This window comes from Protopterus annectens, chromosome 4.part0 (genome assembly GCF_019279795.1).
Source record: "Protopterus annectens isolate FY-2018-M chromosome 4.part0, PAN1.0, whole genome shotgun sequence".
Classification (NCBI taxonomy): domain Eukaryota; kingdom Metazoa; phylum Chordata; order Ceratodontiformes; family Protopteridae; genus Protopterus; species Protopterus annectens.
Window position 1 is genome coordinate 1,885,993,383 of NC_056733.1, and position 21,089 is coordinate 1,886,014,471.

The window sequence follows — 21,089 nt, forward strand, 5'->3', positions numbered from 1 at the left end:
GCTAGGCCTCCTATGGCCATGTCTGTTAAGGCCTACACACGTGCTAAGGCAGCCAGCAAGACCAAGCACCTTACTGCTAAAGCCTTACCTCAGCCTACTCCTGAAACACAAATCATGACTATGGCCGCAGACTTAATTTCCATGATTAGAGGTTCACAGGCCCATCCTGAGAGAGGATCCCAGCCTCCTTCTGATAAGAGGCCCCGGGTTGAACCCTCTGACCCCCTATCCCTTCAGATGAAGATTCTGAGGACTCTGTTCACTCCGATGGCCAGGAAGAGCTCTTCCAGACCTATGAGGACTCGGATGCAGAGGATTCCATCCCCTTGGTCTCCCCTCCTGAGGATATTTCTTTTGGGGAAGTTCTGCATACCATGAGGGAACATTTTAAGTGGCAAGGCCAGGAATATTCTGATTCCAGAAAGCGCCTTCGAACCTTCCTTAAAAAGCCCCAACACAGGCCCCTGGCTATACCTCCTGTGCTTGATGTTTTGGATGACCTATACTCTGACTCCAGTGTTACCCCGAATACTCTTCCTCCTGCTCCAGCTAAGCCTGACAGATATTATAGGGCCCCAGAAACACATTCTCATTTCTTTAGGGCCCATGCTGTTGATTTAGAAACTATTTCTCAGGGACCTAAAGGGGTTTCAGCATCCACCTCCAAAAATCCTTTGCCTTCCAACAGGGAAGCTAGGTCATTAGAGAGATGGGGGAAAAAGGTCTACACCTCCACTACTTTATCTATGAGAACTCTGAATTGCCTCTTTCATATGTTTCAATATCAGGATTACCTGTTAGATGATTTACAGAAAACATTGGCCTCTCCTGAACCTTTAGACAGGAAGTCTTTGCAGGAAGCTGTACATAATTCTCAGCAAGTCAGCAATCACTTTCTGCAGTGTGGATATGATGTATTGGAAGCTTCATGTAGGGCAGCTATGACAGGGCGGTCATTCAGACATGCATGGTTAAAAGAACAACCTCTACCAGATCATGTTAAGGCAAAACTTCTTGATGCACCCTTGGAAAAGAACAAGCTTTTTGGTGCTAATGCTAAAGATGTGTTAAAGTCCATCGAGGAAAAAGCAAAATCAGTTCAGACGGTCAAAGATTTCCTTCAGGTTCAGCCACCCAGATTCAGCAGGAATTGGCCTTCTAAAAACTGGTCCTTTCCTAACCCTGAAAGATTTCAAAGGGGTAAAAACAGATGTGGCCGAGGAAGAGGACAATACAGAGGTTCTTACAGGGGACGACAATGGCAACCAGCAAACCAAAGAAGTGACACAGGGGTCTCCTCTGCCCCACAGGGACAATCTCAATGACTTTCTTCCACTTCCGTTGACCAAGGAGCAAATAGAAGCTCCCTTGGGCGGAAAATTATCTCTGTTTTCAGACAATTGGCACAGATTGACAAAGGACAAATGGATTTTGGACATTATAGACCGAGGTTACAGGTTCCACTTTCATACCTTACCAAGAAAACAATTAACAGTAATTAGATGGGCCACATTGAAGGATTTCCTAACTTTGGTAATGTGATTGTCAGAGGAGAGATTACCATCTACCTGGGTCCCCAGCTCTCTTATTACCTCTTCTGTATTAAGGGCGCTGCCACCTATGGAGTGATTTGTGGGTGTTTTGTTTTTCCCAAACGGGATGACTGCATTTTTTGTCATTTAGCTTGAGGCCATGACTTTGACACCAGGTGTCCATCTCAGTAAGGCCCTTTTGGAGGATGTCCATGTCAGCCGGATAGTCAATTATGGCTCCCAGTTTGCAGTCATCAGTGAACTTGGTTAGCCATAGTCCTCCTGTGTTTGCCTGTACTTCTGAGAAGTGTATGCCGAACAGTAGGGGTCCCAGGACCAAGCCTTGCGGGAAACCACTTTTGACTGGTTTAGAGTCGGACCTGGAGCCCGCTATTCTTACCGTGTGAGTCTATAAGCCAGTTGGCAACCCATCTCATGACGTAGGGGGTTATGTTCATGCTGGTGAGTTCTTCAAGCTTTGGTCGTTCTGCCTTTCGAGCCTGCTGCAACAGCAGAACTGAAATTTCTATTTTGGAAAACAGCTTTTCTGGTGGCTATTACCTCTGCCAAAAGGGTTTCAGAATTACAGGTTTTCTCCATCAAAGTTCCTTACATGATATTCCACAAAGATAGGGTTTCCCTTCAAACCAATCTATTCTTTCTTCCTAAGGTGGCATACAAAACTCCATCTTTTGGATGTTCATAGACAGTTACAATTCTATTTACACAGGACAAAAAAAATTCCTTAAATCTGATCAATTGTTTGTGTCTTTCTATAAACCCTTTTTGGGGAAACCTATCTCCAAGGTCACTATTGCTAGATGGATTTCTTCATGCATCCTTCAGGTCTATAAGGACAGAGGGATGTCTCCTCCAGGTTAGTTGAAGTGTCATTCCACTAGGTCCATGGCCACGTCTGTGGCCTTTTGGTCTAGAGTGTCATTGGATGATATTTGTTCTGCAGCTACTTGGTCCTCATCTGATATGTTTATTTGTCATTACAAATAGGATTTGACTTCCAGAAGGAGAGCATCCTTTGGTTCCGCGGTGCTCTGGAATATCCTTCCATGAGGGCCTCCCAGGAGTTTAGTAGCTGGGGACTCTGTCCCACAGGTTGAAGACCAAATGAAGTAAACTACTTCAGATAAAGAAGTTATGTACTCACCATAACATTCCATCTGAGTAGTTCTACTTCATTTGTCTTCAACCGTCCCTCCCTCCTTCCCCCTGACCTTGTCATATGGACAGCCTGCAGGCTGCAGTTGTAGGTCATAAAGTATTTTTCAGGTCGGGTTATCAGTATAAAGGTCAGCAAACTCGATCTGGGGGTTGGAAGGTAGTGGAGGTGTATTATGGGTAAGGGGAGGAGCTTGGAGCTCGGAGCAGATGCTAGTAAAGTTGCCAGCTCGGATCTGATACAGATCCGTATCTCACAGGTAGAAGACAAATGAAGTAGAACTTCTCAGATGGAATGTTATGGTGAGTACATAACTTCTTTTTTCAGAAAGGTTTGATGTTGATGCAGCCTTAAGGATATGAAACTTGTCTTCCCTTTCTCCACAAGAGTGCCAGCAGAAGTCCTGTTTTGGGATTCCCTGTGTTTTCAGTAAGCCACAATGCCCAGTTTATGGAATGACAGATTCCTGAGATCTTTCTTTGAAGGGAGGAGCAGTATGCTCATGGCTGTTTTTGAATCTCAAGTGTCCACTGTAAGGGCACATGCTTCCTGTTTTATTTGTGCAGATGTCCTTGCAACAGGCCCGAGGAGAAGACATGCTTCAGGAATCCCCATGTTTGAGCCACTTCTGTGGTTTGCATTTCCTAATGGTCATCTTCATCATTTGAAAAGTTCTGTATTCAAAGCCTAAGAGACCAAGAAATCTCATTGTACCTTGAGTTAGTAGGTCTTGATTCAGAGTCCTTCTTGGATCTTTTGCAAACCAGCTAAATCTTGAAATTGATTATTAAAAAAACGATGATTTGACACTCACCCTGCGAACCTCTGGGAACTATTTGATGTACAAGATATTGTTACAAAACAATCAACTTCTTGGAATGTCTTTGGAAAGTTTTTGCAGTCTTCCAAAAAAAGCCCAAGCCACTTCCATTTCCAGGTCACACATCAGGAGCACCACAAGAATATTTCTATTTTTGGTACCCAGTTATGGTGTAGATGGCCTCAGTCCAGCATTGTCAAAGAGAGAAGCTATGTTCCTTCACCACCTACCTAACTGTTGGTTTGATGGAAGGGCCCCAACATAGGTACTTGACTGGGGATCTCATGATCCCATTCAGGAAATGAAAAAGCAGAAAGGCCTTGATTTTATTGATGTCTCATTTTTTTAACCTCTAGTGCCTCCTTTTCTCTGACATATTGTAGTGAAAGGTTGTTCTCCTGTTCATCATGCTAATGACCACAAAATCAGTTCGGGAGGAGCTGCTTGGCATCCATTCTTGAGTTTGTGACCCAGGACGCTGTCACTCCAACTCCTTGTGCACAGAAGTCCTCTGGTGCTCCTGAAGCAAGTGAGGAATGGTTCCTAATTCACTTGCACATGTTCTAAGCCTGGACGTGGACTTAAAGTGTATTTACTAACTTTCGTTTCCTTTATGGAGCAAATAGCTCATAAGGTATGAAGATTTTATTTTTTGTTATAAAACCTTTATTGAATTATCACTTGTGACATAGGCAAAAGAAAGAAAGAAACAAACAAAAGTAATCAAACTGTATTAACAAACTTTATACTTCACGTATATTGCAATATATCATATAACTAAAGCAACATTACATAAATTATTCAATTCCTGCCCCTTTCTTTTAAACAAGAAACATCTTTATTAAACCATCACTTACAAAATAAGTAGTTATACATTTATATAAATGAAAACAAACCATACCAGCACAATCCTAGTTGCAAGCATTTTACATCACAAACCATACTGACACTCTCCCAGATGCAAACCATTATACATTACTTATAGTCTATCCAATCATTTTAGTCAAACATTACATAGCTCATTTAAGTCCTGCCTTCTTTTAAACCTCATTCCTCCCCTGTATGTATTGTTCCCACAATTCCCATTTTTCCTCTGTAGTTTGCTCCTACCCTTTTCTAAAGATCTCACTTCCAGTTGTTTTATCTTTGTTACTATATTCACTTCTTCTAATATAGTTGGCTTAGATTTTGATTTCCATTTTCTAGTAATTGCTTTTTTGGCAGCCACCGTTAGATACAGCAAGGCCTTACCAAGTCTAGGCAATTCCGATTCTATAGCATAGCTAAGAAAAATCATCTTCCTCATCACACCAATCTACCTACCAAGCATCTCTGACAGTACTTTCCGCAGGGAATCCTTAAAGTCTGCCAACCTACCGCACTCCCAGAAAATATGTTTCTAAGTACCTCTTTCTTCCCCATCACACCTCCAACATTTGATGTCTACCTGAGGAAAATTCTGTGGAGTCTACTTGGGATATAAAAATATCTGTGTAAACTTTTCCAAGCAAAAATCCTAAGTCTTCTAGATTTTGTTGCATATTTGGGAGATAAACATATAGGCTCCTATTGCTTCTTTGTGAATTTCTTATCCAGTCTCTCTTCCCGTTCCTGTCTAATCTCCTCTTATTGATTCTTATAGTTATCATGCAGTATTTTATATGCTCTACTAATTATTCCTTTTTTAATGACAGCCTCTGTTCTAGATTCTACTAAAAACTCTAGCAGTGCTGGTCTTTCGTTTAGGACCCACCATTTTCTTTCTGTTTGCCTATACTGTGATATCAGTCCTTGATAAGGAAGGCACTCTCTAACCTGCAGTCCAAATAAATTCTTGGCCTCTTCCCATTCTATTACCTTTCCTTCTCTAGTTATGTGCTCCAACACCTTGGTTCCTTTGTCAGTTTTCTCCAGTAAATTCCAGCCCCCTATTGTCTATATCCCTAATTGCAGTCATCCCTATCGGTAGAACCTCCTTTCTCCATTCACATGTTGGTTTAGTTCTTAGAATACTTTCTGATACTTTATGGCTGTAATATTGTGTATACTTATTGATATTTTTCTTAAAGGCCTGCATCCAGAATCCCAGTCTTTCCTTGGTTCTTGAGCTTTCCCCCTGATGTCCTTCAAGGATGCATCTGCAGTCCTTACAAATGGGTTGTCCTGTCGTCAGGCAGCCCTTCGGTCGGCCGGATTCCAAAGTCTGGGTCTGGCCTCGGCTGGTGTCGCACTTCACCCGACGTCATAGCTGCAGTTCTTCGGGTATAAAGGCATCAGCCGACGCCATTTTCCCCAGTCTTTCTTGCCGCGTGGCGCCCGAAGCAGAAGCTGTTCGCAAGTGCCGGTCGGTCAGATCCAGAGATTACTACTACCGAATACTACTTCGAAGACTTCTAAAAAGCTAAGTACTCCGTTGGGGACTCTTTCTTGCCTCAGCCGATGTCAGAAAAAGTTAATAACTGTTTAACTTGTGGGAAACAAATACCTCATAAAGATTTCCACTCTTACTGCTTACCTTGTTTAGGCCCAGACCACGACGTAGCAGCTTGTTTAGCCTGTGCTTCTTTCAACCGACGGACGCTTAGACGTCGGTCGGAGTTTGCTGAACAGTTTTTCGGCTCAGATTTTGCGTACATAATGCCGCCGGATCCTCCGACTTCACAAGTTGTTAAGAAACGCAAAGAAAAGGACCGACACTCGCGGTCCGCGGTTTCGGCCGAAACCGCGGTTAAGCAAACCGCGAGTGTCTCGGCTTCGGCCGAAACCGAGCAAACGGTTCTAACTTCAGCCGAATCCATGACTACTACTGAGGCCCCTTCTAACCTGGTTGAGTCGGCCTCTGAAATTCTACCTGCTACTGTGGTTTCACAAGAATTATCGGACACCATCCCTTTGGATGTTTCAACCCCTGTACGTGGTGCTGCTAGGCCGCCTGCAGCCATGTCCATAAAGGCCTTTGCCAGGGCTAAAGCAGCCAAAACTTCTAAGTCTGTGCCTGTTAAGCCCCCCTCTCACAGGCCCAGCTCCAGTTCCCAAATGCTTACTCTGGCAGAGGATCTTATCTCTTTAATAAGGGGATCCCAACCTCATCCAGACAGGGCCTCTCAACCTCCTCCAGAAAAGAGACCTAGAGCAGAGCCCCCTGAGCCAGTGTCCTCAGATGATTCTTCTGATGATTCAGACATTACAGACCATCCAGAGGCTCCTTTTTCTACTTGTGAAGACTCCGATGCTAAGGAATCGATTCCTTCTGCCTCTCCACCAGAGGAATTTTCCTTTGGGGAAACCTTACATGCCATGAGAGAGCAATTTCAATGGCCGGGGCAAGATTTCTCAGACTCAAGGAAAAGGCTTAGGACTTTTTTGCATTTACCACAACATAGGCCTTTAGCTATACCTCCAGTTCTTCCTGTTGTAGATGATGCATTTAATGATGCTTGCACTGCTCCTGACACTTTGCCTCCAGCCCCTGCTAAGCCCGATAGGTTCTACAGGGTCCCGGACACACATCATCATTTATACAAGCTCCTTTTGCAGATCCCGAGACTATCTCCCAGGGGCCTAAGGCAGTAGCTTCAACCTCAGTTAAAAACCCTCTCCCCTCTGAAAGGGAATCCAGGTCCTTAGAGAGATGGGGTAAAAAAGTATACACCTCTGCTACTCTCTCAGCTAGGGCATTGAACTGTCAGTTTCATATGATCCAATACCAGGAGTTTATGCTTGATCAGTTAACTAAGAAACTGTCCTCTGATGATTCTTTAGATAAGAAATAGGTTCTAGAAATGGTGCATAACATTCAGCAGGTTAGTAACCATTCTTTAAAATGTGGCTATGATGCACTGGAGACTTCCTTTAGATCAGCCATGACTGGCACAGTTATAAGAAGGCATGCATGGTTGAAAGAACAGGTCTTGCCGGATCATGTTAAAGCAAAACTATTAGATGCTCCTATGGATAAGGTCAGTTTATTTGGTTCTCCTGCTCAGCAGGTACTGAAGAAAATGGAAGAGAAGGCAAAATCTGTACAAACAGTGAAAGATTTCTTACAGGTTCAGCCTCCAAGGTTTAGCAGGAACTGGCCTTCCAAAACTTGGTCCTTTCCAGACTCCTCTAAAACACAGAGAGGCAGGAATAGGCGTTCGAGAGGCAGAAATCAATCCAGAGGAGGTGCCTACAGGGGACGCCAGTGGCAAGGTAACAACCAGCGAGGCACAGACACAACTACTACCACTGCAACAGGACAATCACAGTGACTTGGCTCTGGCACCGCCTACCAGGGAACAAATTGCAGCACCCTTAGGCGGAAAGTTAGCCTTATTTTCAAAAAACTGGCACTACATCACAAGAGACAAGTGGATTTTACAAACTATAGACCAAGGCTACAGGTTTCATTTCCATACTTTACCAAGAAAAAGAGGAATGCCAAACCTACCACCAAATCAAAAGACAGAAGCTCTAAAACAAATAGCTCAATTAGCAAAGATGAGAGTTGTGGAAAGGGTACCATCTATGGAACAAGGAAAGGGATTTTACTCCAGACTCTTCCTGGTACCAAGAAAAGAGAAAAATTGGAGGCCTATTCTCGACCTGTCCGCTTTAAACACATTCATCATTGTTCCAAAATTCAAAATGCTGACCCTACAGCAACTTCTTCCCATGCTGGGCAAGGAGTATTGGCTGGTGACTCTAGATCTCAAGGAGGCATACCTGCACGTCCCCATACAACCAAATTGCAGAAGATACCTCAGATTTCTTGCAGGATCAGAGCATTATCAATTCTCAGCATTGCCCTTTGGCTTATCTACTGCGCCCAGAGTGTTCACGAAATGCCTGGCATCAGTAATCGCCACTGCAGGCTTCAGGGAATCCAAATATATCCATACCTGGACGACTGCCTGATACAAGCGGACAACACAACAAGCTAACAGAAGACTTACAAAGAGTCATTTGCTTACTGCAAGCCCTGGGATATACAGTCAATATAAAAAATCAAGACTGATACCATCCCAAAGAATAACCTTCTTAGGTGCAGAATTGGACACAGTAAAACAGATGGCATTCCTAACTGCAGAAAAACAAGAACAACTTCCTCTCTACTTCTTGGCATTAACAAAGCAGAACAAACTAACAGCAAGGAAAGTACTGCAGGCCTTGGGCTTCATGGCATCCTGCATAATCCTGGTCCCTCATGCCAGACTGCATATGAGAAAGCTACAGTGGTACCTGAAGAATTTATGGTCTCAACACAGGCACAGCCTAGAAACCGAAATACCACTAATCCCATGCCTGAAACAAGAGTTCCTATGGTGGGCTCAGGCATGCCAGTCAAACCCAGGTTTGCCCTTCCACAGCATTCACGCAAGCCAAACCATCACAACGGACGCCTCAGACCTCGGTTGGGGGGCCCACATGCTGGACAAGTGCATACAAGGCTTATGGACTCCAGATCAGCTGCACCTGCACATAAATCAAAAGGAAATGCTGGCAGTAAAACTAGCAATCCAGAATTTCAGACCATTCCTCCAAGAAGGGCAGTTGATGATAAGGACAGACAACACCACAGTCATGTGGTACATCAACAAACAGGGAGGCACTCATTCATACCCTCTATGCCGGATGGCACTGGACCTATGGAATATGGCTCTGAACTACAACATTCAGCTACAAGCAATTTTTGTACCGGGAAAAGAAAACATCCTAGCAGACATATTAAGCAGAACTACCTCGGATGCTCACGAATGGATGCTACACCTGGACATCTTCAAGGTCATCACAAGGAAATGGGGACTGCCACAAATAGACCTATTCGCATCCCCACTCAATCACCAGCTCAAGAAATTCTGCACAAGGACGTACCACCCACTTGCTTGGAAGGTGGACTCTCTATCCTTCAGTTGGAAAGACCTGACAGCATATGCATTCCCACCTCTTCCTTTGATGCACAAGGTGCTATTGAAAATCAGAGAGGAACGTCCAAGGATCATTCTGATAGCTCCAGACTGGCCAAGACAACATTGGTACCCATTACTGAGGAGCATGTCTCGGGGCAAATGTGGACACTACCCTGATTCCTTTGCTGTTAACTCAGAGCTGCTACAACACCCTGCATCCAAACCTGAAAACTCTGCAGCTGACTGCCTGGAACATTACATAAGAGCAACTAACCCAGATTTATCCCAAAGGGTTAAAGACATTATCCTTGAGGCCCGCAGACCTTCAACGAGAAGGAACTATGCAGGAAAATGGAAAAAGTTTCTCATTTGGAGTACTGAAAGGGGAAAAGATGTGTCAAAGGTAGACATTGCCAACATCCTGGAGTATTTGGCAGAGCTTTTCCATACAGGCCTGTCCTACTCCTCCATCAAGATACATGCATCAGCTATTTCTGCAGAATACAGCTTCGACCCTCCTGTCTTCTCGCATCCTCTACTCAGGCAGTTTCTGAGAGGAATTAAAAATGTAAAACCTCCTAGGAAACCACCATTACCAGCATGGGACTTGAACTTTGTGCTAGAAAAGTTGACACTCCCCCCTTTCGAACCAGCAGCAACAGCAGATCTTCAACACCTATCCTGGAAAACTGCTTTTCTGCTGGCAATTACCTCAGCAAGAAGGGTTTCTGAGCTACAGGCTTTAATGGCAGTACAACCCTTCCTAATCTTCCATCAAGATAGAGTGTCCATGAGAACAAATCCTACATTTATGCCTAAGGTGGTATCCAGAGTGTCTTTAAACCAGGCTATCCACCTACCTACCTTCTTCCCCAATCCACAGAACAGGGGGGAAAGACTGCTGCATACTTTGGATGTACATAGACAGTTGCGCTACTACCTGGACAGAACCAAGAGCAATAGAAAAACTGACCAGCTTCTGGTAGCATATGCAACAGGAAGGGAAGGAAAAGCAATTTCAAAACAGACAATCTCCAAGTGGATAGGAAATTGCATCAGATTCTGTTACTCCTACCATGGAAAGCAAACTCCACAGAACATAAGGCCTCATTCTACAAGGGCTACAGCCACTACCACAGCTTTCTTACGAGGAGTGGCTACCAAGGACATTATAGAGGCTGCTACTTGGACATCCGTGCATACATTTGCCAAGCATTATAACTTACCTTTATACTCTAGATCCCGAGCAGGGTTTGCCACTGCTGTTTTGCAAGGGATCCTAACTACACCATAATTTCTTCTTCCTCCTCCCCTAGTTTGGCTATGGTATTCTACCCATTTGTAAGGACTGCAGATGCATCCTTGAAGGACATAGTACAGTTTTGTACCTACCATAAATGTAGATGTCCGAACAGGAATGCATCTGCAGTCAGGATTACCCACCCTCCTTCCCCTCTGTGGTATTCCTAGGGTATTTGCCCATCTAATAGCTAGCTGGGGGGGGGGGGGATCTCTTATGGTGTATTTGTTTGTATATATGTACATACATGCTTATTTTTTGTGTTTGCCTTCTACTATTTGGAAACATTGGCATTTATCCAAAATTTAGCTATCCAAGAGGGCAACTGGCATCTGGGGCAAGAAACACTGAGGAAAATGGCGTCGGCTGATGCCTTTATACCCGAAGAACTGCAGCTATGACGTCGGGTGAAGTGCGACACCAGCCGAGGCCAGACCCAGACTTTGGAATCCGGCCGACCGAAGGGCTGCCTGACGACAGGACAACCCATTTGTAAGGACTGCAGATGCATTCCTGTTCGGACATCTACATTTATGGTAGGTACAAAACTGTACTTTTCAACATCATCCCTTTCCACCTTGAATTATAGTTTTCTGCTTGTGCTATGTATAGGAGCCTTAACTGTTTAGCTTTGAAATACCCCTTCAAATTGGGTAATCTCAATCCACCCTATTCTGCTGGAAGAATCATCTTATTCCACTTGACTCTCTTGCCATCTTCTCCTCCCAGATAAAGGTCTTCAGCTCCTTATTAATTGCTATCCACAACTTCTCCTCTGGTTGATAAAAATAGTACTGACCTGTGTATAAGACTAAAGGGATTAAAAAAATGTTTTTTTGACTGCTTGTATCGTACTATCCATATAACAAAGCTTCCATTGTCTCATGTCTTTTTTCAGTGTCTTCCCACATTTTCTTAGCTGCCATACTAGAATCATTTTTAATCCATACTCCTCAATACTTCATTTTATCATGTCCCCATAAATATCGATATTGCTGAACCAGTTTGTGTATGGGTACATAATTTACCACTATTGCCTTTGTTTTAGCTTCATTAATTTTGTATCTTGAAAAGATTTGAAACTGTCTCAAAATGTTACACAACACTGTAATGTCTCTTGCTGTTTTTGTCAGGTATAAAATATCATCATCTGCAAACAGAACCATCATTTCTTGACTACCATACCAATTATATCCTTGGATGCGCATTGGTGCAGCTGTAGCATTGTCGCCTCACAGCAGGAGGTTATCCGGTTTGATTCTCAGCTGGGGTGCCTTCTGTGTGGAGTCTGCATGTCCTCCCTGCATTTGTGTGGGTTTCCTCTGGGTGTTCCGGTTTCCTCCCATGTTACAAAGACATGCATCTGGAGCATTTCTTCCCGGGCCTCCGCTGAAAATTGGCTTTGTTCCAAGTCGGACTTTCCTGGTTAACAAATGTTAAATAAATAAATACAAAATTTCTGAGTCCCTTATTTTATTTGCCAGTGGTTATAAATGTAATGCAAATAAAGAGAAAAGCGGACATCCCTGCCTGGTTTCTTTGCTCAAACAGAAATTATCAGAGAAGACCCCACCCACTTTAATTTTTGCCTCCAATCCCTCATGTATCCTCCTAATCAACCTTATAATTTTTTCAGGAAATGCAAGTGCTTCCATTGCCCTGTTCATAAAGTCCCAGCTTACTCTGTCAAATTCTTTCCTGCATGAAGATCCACCAACAACAATGGTATCATCATATATTCTGCTTCCCTCTAGATCATCAGTGTTCTGTTTGTGTTGTCAAATGGTTGCCTCCCCTCCACAAAAACACATTGATCCATATCTGTCAATTTTGGCATTACTGTTGCCATTCTTTCAGCCAATACAGACATGAACACTTTATAATAGGATCATATGAAGTTACTAGGCTATTGGCCCTGAGGCGCTTACAAGCCTAGGCCAAGTATTTAGCCCATGTTCCAATAAGTTAGCACCCTATGTCACTGTGAAAGAGGGACACAGGTGGAATCCCAGGGGTGTATTTTCTGTTCTCCATCCAGTTATCCAGGTTGACCTTAAAAATGTTTAATGAGGTACACTGCTTTACATGGAGAGGGAGTCTATTCCAAAAAAAGGGAGTCTCTGGGACACAAATCTGTCCTGCCAACAAGTCCTATTGATGTCACAGGCCAGGTGTAGGTTACGTAGGTGGGTTACTCGAGTGGAGCTTGACTTGCAGATATGAAGCAGTCCCATCAGGGCAGGGTCTGAGATTGCTTTGTATAACAGACAGAGGTCACCACTGAGGAGTCTGTAGGAGACTGAGTAGAGGGACAAAGATTTTAGTCTGTCTGTGTATGGTAGATGTTTGAGATCCTGGATTCTTCGGGTGAGGAACCACTGTGGTCCCTCCAGCTGCTGCATGTGCTTTGTTGTGGTAAATGCCGAATGGGGCATTGTACTCAATGAAGGGTCTTATAAGGGAAGAATACATGGATGTTATGACCATCTTGTCCCTGGACGAGATACCCTTACTAATGAGATAGGGGATGTAAGAAGCTTTCCATACAATGGAGGCAATATGGTGGTCAAAAGTCAGTTTGCTATCAACCTGGCTGCCCAATCTCTCACGACTGATTGCGTGCTTAGTGCCTTATTATCAGTGTGATAATTTGTGGGGATGTCATTCTCCCTAAAAGGGATGATGATGCATTTTTTTGCATTCATTTTGAGGCCATGTTTCTGGCACCAGTCATTTGTTTGGGTGATACCCTCTTGGAGCATGTCCACATCACTAGGGGAATTGATGACAGCACCCAGCTTACAGTCATCTGCAAACTTGGTCAGCCATAGCCCACTAAATTTGGCCTGCACCTCTGAGAAGTATATCCCAAACAGCAGAGGCTCCAAGACTGATCCCCTGGGTACACCGCTTGTTAGTGGCTTCCCCTATTTTGACATGGTTTAGTATTGAAATTGGCCTGTATGAAGTTGGGTCTGATGGATCTTTACCTTCTTTAGGTATTACAGCTACCACTGCTTTCTTCCAGGATGTTGGTACTTCTCCTCCTCTTAAAATACTGTTAAACAAAACCTTCCAGATCTTTATCAGTTTTGCCGTCCTAGCTTCTAAACTTCCACAGGAATATCATCTATTCCTGGGGACTTTCCTGTAGATTAGTTATACATCACAATTTTTATCTCATCTCCCCCAATCCTAACCGTTAGTAATTGAACTCCTAACCGTTAGTAATTGAACCTCATCTACCTCTAACCTTGGTATATTTAATTATTCCATAAACATTTCCTTTTGTATCTTTTCTTGATTTCCATACTTCTCTGCTTTATACCGACTTTCATAGAATTTCTGAAATATTTCTAATAACTCTACAGGATCTCTTGTTACCTTCCTTGTTATAGATTCCCTAAGCTTTGCGACAGCCCTTACATTTTCTGTTGCCTGAGTTGTTATGCTAAAAGTTTTTGTGTTCTACTGTTATCACAAACAGTTGCTTAACAGCAATCTTTAATAACTTGTGCATATTATCAAGGTAATTCCTTATTTTCTGTGTAGCATTCTGCAGCTGATTCTCTTCTTGTTCTGTGAGATTCCCCCTATTCTGCAATACTTTAACATTTGTTAGTCCCTCTAAATAATTCTTGTTACTTCTTAACCATACTTCCCTTTCATTTCCACCCTATTTAAAACTACTCCTTAATTTTATCCAATTCCCAAGCTATATTTTCAGAAGAAATTTATGTCTTCTCCAATAGCTCCTAATTAATCTCCACTATCCATTCCTTTAATTCCTCTATTTTCAACAGATAGGTGGAAAAGCACCAGTGTCTCATTGTTATTTCATTACCCTTTGTTTTTATTTTGCTTATTATTAGTGCATGATCTGAAAAAGTTATTGAGTGCATATTATGACATTCAGTTAAATGCACATGTTCCTGTGAAATGTAAATTCTGTCTAGCCTAGCCCAGTTTTTATATCTTAGGGAATAATATGTAAATTCACTTCGAACTCCTATTAGTGAATTCACATCTTCTATGCTAAATATTTTCATAATATCTTCAAAAATCTATCCTCCTGGGACCCCCAACACATCTTCACTGTTGCAAATCACATCCCGTTCACCACCTATAAGTAATATTCCTTGCTGAAAACTGATTATTTCTCCCAGAATTTTCTTAAGTTTCGTTATTCACAGTTTAGGTGGAATATAAATGCATGCCAATGTAATCTTCCTCCCTTGCCAGTAGCCCTTTAACACTACAAATATGCTATTATCTTTTTAATCCTCTTCTATTACTATTGGAGCTCTTCTTACAATTAATATAAGTACTCCTCTTTTCCTTTGTCCCAGGCATTCCACCGAATAACCATTCTGAAAACCTTTCTTTATCAAATTCACATGTTCAGTTCTTTCTAAGTGCATCTCCTGTAACGTAGCTATTTGCACTGTACATCTTTTAGTGTAGTTCACCAGTCATTCTTTTTTGTATTTATCTGTGAGACAATTGACATTTAAATACATTACAGAAAGGATCAATGCATTAAAAAAATCTTATTCCTTTCTTGTATGTGTGACACCTTTTTTGTCTAGTTCTAGCTTTTGTGTTACATGCATACACTGTTTTGACAGGTTGAACTTTTATACAGTTGTTGTCATATCCATTTGAACCTATGCCACATCTTAGAAAACTTTTTGTTTTATTGAAAGCCCCTAAAAAAATACACTCTCAATACCCCATAATATGTTCTAATTTAATAGTAACACACAGAACTATGTACATCTTCAAATACTGAAGTTTTACCCTCCTAATGGGATCATAAGTCCCATACTGACAGCCACAGTGACAGAGTTGAGTTAACCTAAAAGAAAGGTTAAACATGCTAAGATGCATGGTGCAGCCTTCTACTAAGTGCTAATTGGTTTTGTCTTTTCTTTATAGCTCTCCCAGCTGGAAAACCCATGAATAGTTTCAGAGAGCATTATGTCCTAGCTAATTTCTCTTCTCAGTATTTTTTTCTTCATCCAGTCACTCTCCACCTGCCTGTAGCCAGATGTTCTTCATCTCACATTGCTGCAGTCCTTACATATGGGTAGTCCGCTGTCCTCGGTCGGCCCGAATACCAAAGTATTAGGCTGACGTCGGTCATGGGCGCTCAGAACTGACATCAGAGCGTCAGGGTATAAAAGCGCATGACCGACGTCATATCCTCAGTCTTTTTTGCCGCATGGTCCGATGCAGAAGCAGCGTTGCAAGTGCCGTTCGGCGTTCTGAAATTTTCGAATTCCGAGTTTCAGACCGAAACCAAGTTGGGCTAAGTACCCCGTTGGGAATATTTTTGTTTTTTCTTGCCTCAGTTAATTACCGGATGTCAGAAAAAGTGAATAATTGTATTTCTTGTGGGAAACAGATACCGCATAGGGATTATCACTCTCTTTGCATTCCTTGTTTGGGACCGGACCACGACGTAGTCGGGTGTCGGTTTTGTGCTAGGTTTAATAAGCGCACTATAAAAAGGAGGTTAGATTGTGCTAGGTTAGTCTTTGGTAAGCGGTGTAATTATAGTATGCCGTCGGATCCTCCGACGCCCGCTTCCATGAGGAAGCGCAAAGACAAATCCTTGAAACCTAGACAGGTTGATTCGTCCGTTTCGGACGCCGGTCCTGCAGAAGCTACAGTAGAGCAGGTGGATCCGGCTGAAGTTTCTGTTGAGTCTCAGGGGGAAACTTTGATTTTGCAGGATGTGGCCTCCCAGGAATCAGGTCAGGCTGAAGGGGCCTCTCAAGTTACTGTTCTCCCTTCAATGTCTAAGGTGGTTAGGCCTTCTGCTTCTATTTCTAAGGCTTCTTCTAAGGGCAGGTCTGTTTTGCCTTCCTCTGGTGTCCCTTCAGGTACTTCAGGGTCTGTGCCTAAAAAGCACATGCTTAAAATGGCAGAAGATTTGATTACTTTAATTAGAGGTTCTATGCCCCCTCCTGATAAGAGGCCTAGGGTGGAGCCAGAGTTGGAAAGTTTGGATCAGGCCTCAGATGACTCAGAGTCTTCTGCTGAAGATATTCTAGATTTTCATCCTTATTCGGATTCTGATGCTGAGGATTCCACTCCTTCTGCTTCTCCTCCAGAGAATTTTTCATTTTCAGAAACTTTGCATTCCATGAGGGAGCATTTTAAGTGGGAAGGACAGGATTTCTCTGATTCACGGAAGAGGCTTAGGGAATTCTTGTTTTTACCACAGCATAGACCCTTGGCTATACCTCCTGTTTTGGATGTTGTTCAAGATGTTTTCTCGGAGGCTTCCCTTAATCCAGATTCTTTGCCTCCTGCGCCAGTTAAACCGGACAGATATTACAGGGTGCCTGAGGCTCATAAATATCTGTATAAGAGTCCTAGGGCGGACCCAGAAACTATTAGTCAGGGGCCTAAGGGTGTTAGAGCCTCTGTTGTAAAGAATCCGGTTCCTCTAGATAAGGAAGCTAGAGCTTTGGATAGATGGGGTAAGAAGGTGTATACCTCTTCTACTTTAGCAATGAGGGCTTTAAATTGCCAGTTTCATATGTTGAAGTATCAGAATTTCCTCCTTTCTCAGCTAAAATCTAAAGTGGATGCTTTGGCAGAGGGTATAGAGTGTAAAGAATTGCAGGATTTAGTACATGTCTCTGAACAGGTGGGTAAGCATTCTTTGCAATGTGGTTTTGATGCTGTACAGGCCTCTTCTAGGGTGGCTGCCACTGGTTCAGTTCTTCGTAGGCACGCCTGGCTTAAGGATCAGAATTTGTCCGAGCATGTTAAGACTAGAATTCTGGATGCCCCTTTACAGTCTGAAGTTTTGTTTGGTCCCCCTGTGGAGTCGGTTTTGAAGAAAATGGAAGACAAGGCTAAGTCTATGCAGACTGTTAAAGATTTTTTGCAGGTGCAACCGCCAAAGTTTAGTAGAAATTGGCCTGCTAAGGGGTGGACATACCCTTCTTCTGATTCTCAGTCTAGGGGTAGATCTAGACGTGGCAGGGGCAGAGCTCACAGTACATTCAGGCCTAGAACTTGGAGTTCGCCTGCACAATCTGCAGGTGAGGGCAGGGGCCAGTCCTTTCGTAAACAGGCCCAATGACCTGCATTTTCAGCTGCCAGATTCTTCTTGCCTGGCAGCTCCTTTGGGAGGAAAGTTAGCACTTTTCAAGCAAAACTGGCTTTTAGTCACCCAGGACAAATGGGTATTGGACATTATAAACCGAGGCTACAAGTTCTATTTCCATACATTGCCTCCTTTCAAAGGCATGCCAGACGTTCCTCCTCGGCAAAGGATAGAGGCTCACAAGCAGATTTCTTTACTTCTTCAAATAGGAGCTATACAGCCAGTTCCTCTGTCAGAAGTGGGCCTAGGATTTTACTCTCGCCTGTTTCTAGTACCAAAGAAAGGGAACACGTGGAGACCAATTTTGGATTTATCTATCCTCAACACTTATCTGGACATTCCAAAGTTCAAAATGCTGACGTTACAACAGCTTTTACCTCTGTTGGGAAAAGATCACTGGATGGTAACTCTGGATCTCAAAGAGGCTTATCTTCATGTTCCTATCAGGCCCAGTTGCAGGAGGTACCTGCGTTTTTGGGCTGGAAATTTACATTATCAGTTCTCTGCATTGCGCTTTGGCTTATCTACTGTGCCCAGAGTGTTCACAAAGGTTCTGGCACCAGTGATAGACTTTTTCAGGTTAAGAGGAATACAGATTTATCCTTATTTGGACGATTGCCTGATTATTGCACAAGACAAGGACGAACTTCTTCATCATCTACAGTATGTGATGGTAGTGTTAAGATGCCTAGGGTATTCTGTGAACGAAACAAAGTCCAGTCTAGTACCCTCTCAGGACATGTGCTTTCTGGGTGTGAGACTGAATACAGCTTCCCAGATGGCTTTTTTGACCCCGGACAAACAAAGAAGCCTTTCTCTTTATTTCCTTCAAATGTCTCTACAGTCCAGGCTGACTGCAAGGACAGTCCTTCAAGCCTTGGGGTTCATGGCATCTTGTATTCTGGTGCTTCCCAATGCCAAACTGCATATGAGGAAGCTTCAATGGTATCTCAAAAATGTATGGACACAACACTGCCAGGATCTGGACACTGTCATTCAGATAATACCTTGCATTCAGAAGGAATTTTTGTGGTGGGCTCAGGAATGTCACCTAAACAAGGGACTATCTGTGACCCGACCAGAGGCGAGTCAGATTCTAACGACAGATGCCTCGGACAAGGCTTGGGGAGCACACCTCAATGGAAAATGGGTGCAAGACACGTGGCCTGTCAGACTTCAACATTTGCATATGAACTTGAAGGAGATGTTAGCAGTCCAATTTGCATTGATGGCTTTCAAGGATTTACTTCTCCCAGGGCAGGTGTTGATTCAAACAGACAACACTACTGTCATGTGGTACATCAACAAGCAAGGGGGAACCCATTCGTACCCTCTTTGCAGACAAGCGATGATTTTGTGGGAGACTGCTCTCAGTTTACACCTCAATCTTCAGGCAAGGTTTCTACCAGGAGCACAGAACTCCTTAGCAGATGTGTTGAGCAGACAAATAGTGGATCCTCACGAGTGGAAACTGGATCCTCATGTATTTCAAAAGTTGACAGTGTTATGGGGGACTCCAGACATAGATCTGTTCGATTCTCCACTAAATTACCAGTTGCCAAAGTTTTGCACAAAAATGTTTCATTCCACAGCTTGGAAGGTGGATGCTCCATCATTCAGTTGGAGCAATCTTCATGTCTACACCTTTCCACCTCTGCCTCTCATTCCCAAGGTACTCTTGAAGGCCAGAAAAGACAAGCCATCCATGATTCTGATAGCGCCGGATTGGCCTCGACAGCACTGGTACCCACTACTGAGGAGTTTAGTACGGGAGCCTCCATGGCCTCTGCCTTTGATTCCGCATCTTTTGTCTCAGGAGGGCAATCACTTCCTCAATGTCAAGATTCAGTCTCTGCATCTAACAGCCTGGCATATTCTGTTTTAGACCCTGGAGGGTCTCACCTTCCACAACAAGTTTTGAATGTTATTTTGGAGGCCAGAAGGCCTAGTACAAGGAAAGTTTACGCTGATAAATGGAGGAGATTTTTTATTTGGAGCAAAGCAAAGGACTTTGATGTTTCCAAGCCTGATTTAAGTGTTTCTCTTCAATATCTTACTGAGTTATTGGACAAGGGTTTGTCTTTCTCCTCGATAAAGGTTCATGCTGCAGCCATTTCTGCTCACTATGACTGTGACCCTCCTTTATTTTCTCATCCTTTGTTTAAGCAATTTCTTAGAGGTGCAAAGAACATAAGACCCCCATGTAGAGCTCCTACTCCTGCTTGGGATCTCAATTTTGTGTTGGAAAAACTTACTCTACAACCTTTTGAGCCTGCAGCTACTGCCGAGTTAAAGTATTTATCATGGAAGACTGCTTTTTTGTTGGCCATTACCTCTGCAAGAAGGGTTTCTGAATTACAGGCCCTTATGGCAGTGGAACCTTTCCTGATTTTCCATAAGGATAGGGTATCTTTGCGTACTAATCCTTCCTTTATGCCTAAAGTGGTTTCTAGTGTGGCCTTGAACCAAACTATTCATTTGCCTACTTTCTATGCAAACCCCCAAAATAAAGGGGAGAAGATTTTGCATACTTTGGATATTCACAGGCAGTTGCGTTATTATTTGAGCAGAACCAAGGGGTTCAGGCAGTCTCAGCAGTTGTTTGTTTCTTTTGCTTTGGGTTCTCAAGGAAGACCTGTGTCAAAACAAACTATTTCTAAGTGGATTGGTTTTTGTATTTCTTTCTGTTATTCCCATCATGGTAAGGAGATTCCGGCTGGAATCAGACCTCATTCCACTAGAGCTACTGCCACTTCTACTGCCTTTCTAAGAGGGGTAGCTACAAAAGATATTTTGGAAGCAGCCACTTGGAGTTCAGTACATACTTTTTCTAAACATTACCACCTTCCTCTTTATTCTAAGTCTAGGGCTGGATTTGCCACTGCAATTTTACAGGGCATTTTAGCAGCCCCTAATGCTTCATGATTTTGCCATCCTCCCTTTACCTCTGCTTTGGGATTCTACCCATATGTAAGGACTGCAGCAATGTGAGATGAAGAACATAGTACAGTATTGTACCTACCATAAATGTAGATGTTCGAAGATCCACATTGCTGCAGTCCAATTTACCCTCCCTCCTTCCCCGCTGTAGTTTGGCATGGTTATATGGTTTGGGTGATGGTTGTTGTTGGGCAGGTTTTTGGGAGGTATCTTGTTTTTGGGCTGTGGCCTTTCTTTTTAGGGCCTTCTGACATCTGGGGCAAGAAAAGACTGAGGATATGACGTCGGTCATGCGCTTTTATA

General features: G+C 43.2%; 1 protein-coding gene across 1 annotated transcript in view; it reads left to right on the forward strand.

The window, feature by feature from the left end:
- The window catches only part of RARS1 (arginyl-tRNA synthetase 1), a 1,169,219-nt gene that overhangs the window by 240,644 nt on the left and 907,486 nt on the right, over positions 1-21,089 (forward strand). The window lies entirely within an intron of this gene.